Source organism: Triticum aestivum, chromosome 2D (assembly GCF_018294505.1).
Source record: "Triticum aestivum cultivar Chinese Spring chromosome 2D, IWGSC CS RefSeq v2.1, whole genome shotgun sequence".
NCBI classification, from domain to species: Eukaryota; Viridiplantae; Streptophyta; class Magnoliopsida; order Poales; family Poaceae; genus Triticum; species Triticum aestivum.
Genome location: NC_057799.1, coordinates 220,749,729 through 220,755,793, shown reverse-complemented (window position 1 = coordinate 220,755,793; position 6,065 = coordinate 220,749,729).

The window sequence follows — 6,065 nt, the reverse complement described above, 5'->3', positions numbered from 1 at the left end:
ATGGGCCTTATGGGCCATAGGAGGGGAGCACACTAGCCGACAAGGGGTGGCACCCTCCCCCCTGAGGAAGGAGGCCGAATAGGAGAAGGAGGAGGCGGTTCGCCCCCCCGCCCTTTCCTTCCTCCCCCTCTCTTCCCTTTCCCCCTTCCGGTAATAAGGAAAGGGGGGCGAATTGGACTAGGGCCAAGTAGGATTCCTCCTACTTGGGGCGCCCCATGGTTGTCCTCCTCCACCTCCCGCCTATATATACATGTGGAGGGGGCGCCTAGAACACACAACAACAATTGTTAGCCGTGTGCGGCACCCTCTCCATAGTTTATGCCTCCGGCCATATTCTCGTAGTGCTTAGGCGAAGCCCTGCGCGGAGCACTTAATCATCACCATCACCATGCTGTTGTGCTGACGAAACTCTCCCTCAATGATGTCATCGAGCTAAACGTGTGCAGAACTCGGAGGTGCCGTACGTTCGGTGCTTGATCGGTCAGAACAAGAAGAAGTTCGACTACATCAACCGAGTTGTCAAACGCTTCCGCTTTCGGTTTACGAGGGTACGTGGACACACTCTTCCCCTCTCGTTTCTATGCATCTCCTAGATAGATCTTGCGTGAGCGTAGGAATTTTTTTGAAATTGCATGCTACGTTTTCCAACACTGGCATCCGAGCCAGGTCTATGCGTAGATGATATGCACGAGTAGAACACAAAGAGTTGTGGGCGGTGATCGTTATACTGCTTACCACCAATGTCTTATTTTGATTCGGTGGTATTGTTAGCTGAAGCGGCCCGGACCAACCTTACATGACCACGTTCATGAGACCGGTTCCACCGACAGACATGCAACTAGTTTTGCATAAAGGTGGCTGGCGGGTGTTTGTTTCTCCAACTTTAGTTGAATCAAATTTGACTGCAGCCTGTCCTTGTTGAAGGTTAAAACAGCAAACTTGATAAATCACCGTTGTCGTTTTGATGTGTAGGTAAGAACGGTTCTTGCTAGAAGCCCGTAGCGGCCACGTAAAACTTGCAACAACAAAGTAGAGGATGTCTAACTTGTTTTTGCAGGGCATGTTGTGATGTGATATGGTCAAGACATGATGTGATATACATGTTGTATAAGATGATCATGTTTTGTAAAAGTTATCGGCAACTGGCAGGAGCCTTATGGTTGTCGCTTTATTGTATGAAATGCAAAACTCCATGTAATTGCTTTACTTTATCACTATGCGCTAGCGATAGTTGTAGAAGCAATAGTTGGCAAGACGACCACGACACTACGATGGAGATCAAGGTGTCAAACCGGTGACGATGGAGATCATGACGGTGCTTTGGAGATGGAGATCAAAGGGACAAGATGATGATGGCCATATCATGTCACATATTTTGATTGCATGTGATGTTTATCTTTTATGCATCTTATTTTGTTTACTATGGCGATAACATTATAAGATGATCCCTTACTAAAATTTCAAGGTATAAGTGTTCTCCCTGAGTATGCACTGTTGCCACAGTTCGTCGTGCTGAGACACTACGTGATGATCGGGTGTGATAGGCTCTACGTTCACATCGGGTGCAAGACAGTTTTGCACATGCAGAATACTCAGGTTAAACTTGACGAGCCTAGCATGTACAGTCTCGGAACACTGGAGACCGAAAGGTCGAACGTGAATCATATAGTAGATATGATCAACATAGAGATGTTCACCATTGATGACTACTCCATATCACGTGATGATCGGATATGGTTTAGTTGATTTGGATCACGTATCATATATCTATGTTGTAGATCAATGGCCCATGCTACCGTTTCCTTGAATTTTATTGCGTTCCTAGAGAAAGCTAAGTTGAAAGATGATGGTAGCAACTACACAGACTGGGTCCATAACTTGAGGATTATCCTCATTGTTGAACAGAAGAATTATGTCCTCGATGCACCGGTAGGTGAAAGGCCTGCTGCAGAAGCAGATGCTGATGTTATGAACGTCTGGCAAGCTTGATCTGATGACTACTCAATAGTTCAGTGTGCCATGCTTTACGACTTAGAATCGGGACTTCAAAGACGTTTTGAACATCATGGACCATATGAGATGTTCCAGGAATTGAAGTTAGTATTTCAAGAAAATGCCTGAGTTGAGAGATATGAAGTATCCAACAAGTTCTATAGCTGCAACATGGAGGAGAATAGCTTTGTCAGTGAACACATACTCAAAATGTCTGGGTATCATAATCACTTGACTCAGCTGGGAGTTAATCTTCCAGATGATAGTGTTATTGACAAAGTTCTCCAATCACTGCCACCAAGCTACAAAGGCTTCGTGATGAACTATAATATTCAAGAGATGGATAAGACAATTCCCAAGCTCTTCGCTATGCTCAAAGCTGCGGAGGTAGAAATCAAGAAGGAGCATCAAGTGCTGATGGTTAACAAGACCACTAGTTTCAAGAAAAAGGGCAAAGGAAAGAAGGGGAACTTCAAGCAGAATGGCAAGCAAGTTGCCACTCCCGGGAAGAAGCCCAAGTCTGGACCTAAGACTAAAACTGAGTGCTTCTACTGCAAAGGGACTGGTCACTGGAAGCGGAACTGTCCCAAGTATTTGGCGGATAAGAAGGATGGCAAAGTGAACAAAGGTATATTTGATATACATGTTATAGATGTGTACCTTACTAATGCTCGTAGTAGCGCCTAGGTATTTGATACTGGTTCGGTTGCTCATATTTGTAACTCGAAATAGGGGCTACGAATTAAACGAAGATTGGCTAAGGACGAGGTGACGATGCGCGTCGGGAATGGTTCCAAGGTCGATGTGATCGCCTTCAGCACGATACCTCTACATCTACCTTCGGGATTAGTTTTAGACCTGGATAATTGTTATTTGGTGCCAGCATTGAGCATGAACATTATATCTAGATCTTGTTTAATGCGAGACGGTTATTCATTTAAATCAGAGAATAATGGTTGTTCTATTTATATGAGTAATGTCTTTTATGGTCATGTACCCTTGAAGAGTGGTCTATTTTTATTGAATCTCGATCGTGGTGATACACATATTCATAATATTGATGCCAAAGATGCAAAGTTGATAATGATAGTGCAACATATTTGTGGCACTACCGTTTAGGTCATATTGGTGTAAAGCGCATGAAGAAACTCCATGCGGATGGACTTTTGGAATCACTTGATTATGAATCATTTGATGCTTGCGAACCATGCCTCATGGGCAAGATGACTAAAACTTCGTTCTCCGGAACAATGGAGTGAGCCACTGACTTATTGGAAATAATACATACCGATGTTTGCGGTCCGATGAGTGTTGAGGCTTGCGGTGGGTATCATTATTTTCTAACCTTCACAGATGATTTGAGTTGATATGGGTATATCTACTTGATGAAACACAAGTCTGAAACATTTGAAAAGTTCAAAGAATTTCAGAGTGAAGTGGAGAGTCATCATAAGAAGAAAATAAAGTTTCTACGATCTGATCGCGGAGGCGAATATTTGAGTTACGAGTTTGGCCTTCATTTAAAACAATGTGGAATAGTTTCACAACTCACGCCACCTGGAACACCACAGCGTAATGGTGTGTCCGAACGTCGTAACCGTATTTTATTAGATATGGTGTGACCTATGATGTCTCTTACCGATTTACCACTATCGTTTTGGGGTTATGCAATAGAGACAGCTGCATTCACGTTAAATAGGGCACCGTCTAAATCCGTTGAGATGACACCGTATGAACTATGGTTTGGCAAGAAACCTAAGCTATCGTTTCTTAAAGTTTGGGGTTGCGATGCTTATGTCAAAAAGCTTCAGCCTGATAAGCTCGAACCCAAATCGGAGAAGTGCGTCTTCATAGGAAACCCTAAGGAAACAATTGGGTACACCTTCTACGGCAAATCTGAAGCAGGATATCGCCATGGTCCTGGAAGTCATGTGATTAGACCATGGCGAACCTACGAAGTATGAAGAAGCTATGATGAGCCCAGATTGTGACAGATGGCTTGAGGCCATGAAATCTGAGATAGGATCCATGTATGAGAACAAAGTGTGGACTTTGGTGGACTTGCCCAATGATCAGCAAGCCATTGAGAATAAATGGATCTTCAAGGGGAAGACGGACGCTGATGGTAGTGTTACTATCTACAAAGCTCGACTTGTCGCAAAAGGTTTTCAACAAGTTCAAGGAGTTGACTACGATGAGACTTTCACCCGTAGCGATGCTTAAGTCTGTCCGAATCATGTTAGCAATTGCCGCATCTAATGATTATGAAATCTGGCAAATGGACGTCAAAACTGCATTCCTAAATGGATTTCTTAAAGAAGAGTTGTATATGATGCAACCAGAAGGTTTTGTCAATCCTAAAGGTGCTAACAAAGTGTGCAAGCTCCAGCGATCCATTTAGGGACTGGTGCAAGCATCTTGGAGTTGGAATATACGCTTTGATGAGGTGATCAAAGCATATGGTTTTATACAGACTTCTGGAGAAGCCTGTATTTACAAGAAAGTGAGTGGGAGCTCTATAGCATTTCTAATATTATATGTGGATGACATATTGTTGATTGGAAATGATATAGAATTTCTGGATAGCATAAAGGATACTTGAATAAGAGTTTTTCAATGAAAGACCTCGGTGAAGCTGATTATATATTGGGCATCAAGATCTATAGAGATAGAACAAGACGCTTAATTGGACTTTCATAAAGCACATGCCTTGATAAAGTTTTGAAGAAGTTCAAAATGGATCAGTCAAAGAAAGGGTTCTTGCCTGTGTTACAATGTGTGAAGTTGAGTCAAACTCAATGCCCAACCACTACAGAAGATAGACAGAAAATAAAAGTCATTCCCTATGCCTCAGCCATAGGTTCTATCAAGTATGCTATGTTGTGTACCAGAGCTGATGTGTGCCTTGCTATAAGTTTGGTAGGGAGGTACCAAAGTAATCCAGGAGTGGATCACTGGACAGCGGTCAAGAAGATCCTGAAGTACCTGAAAAGGACTAAGGATATGTTTCTCATTTATGGAGGTGACAAAGAGCTCGTCGTAAATGGTTACGTCGATGCTAGCTTTGACACTAATCCGGATGACTCTAAGTCACAAACCGGATACCTATTCATATTGAATGGTGGAGCTGTCAGTTGGTGCAGTTCCAAGCAGAGCGTCATGGCCGGATCTATGTGTGAAGCGGAGTACATAGCTGCTTCGGAAGCAGCGAATGAAGGTGTCTGGATGAAGGAGTTCATATCGGATCTAGGTGTAATACCTAGTGCATCGGGTCCAATGAAAATCTTTTGTGATAATACTGGAGCAATTGCCTTGGCGAAGGAATTTAGATTTCACAAAAGAACCAAACACATCAAGAGATGCTTCAACTCCATCCGTGATCAAGTCAAGGAGGGAGACATAGAGATTTGCAAAATACATACAGATCTGAATGTGGCAGACCCGTTGACTAAGCCTCTTCCCCGAGCAAAACATGATCAGCACCAGGACTCCATGGATGTTAGAATCATTACAAAGTAATCTAGATTATTGACTCTAGTGCAAGTGGGCGACTGAAGTAAATATGCCCTAGGGGCAATAATAAAGTTGTTATATTATAGTTCCTTATTTCATGATAAATTTTTATTATTCATGCTAGAATTGTATTAACCGGAAACTTGATACATGTGTGGATACATAGACCAAACACCGTCCTAGTAAGCCTCTACTAGACTAGCTCATTAATCAAAGATGGTTAAGTGTCCTAACCATAGACATGTGTTGTCGTTTGATGAACGGGATCACATCATTACGAGAGTGATGTGATGGACATGACCCATCCGTTAGCTTAGCATATTGATCGTTCAGTTTTATTGCGATAGCTTTCTTCATGTCATATACATATTCCTTTGACTATGTGATTATGCAACTCCCAGATACCGGAGGAATACCTTGTGTTCTATCAAATGTCACAACGTAACTGGGTGATCATAAAGATGCTCTACAGGTATCTCCGAAGGTGTTTGTTGGGTTGGCATAGAACGAGATTAGGATTTGTCACTCCGAGTATCGGAGAGGTATCTCTGGGCCCTCTC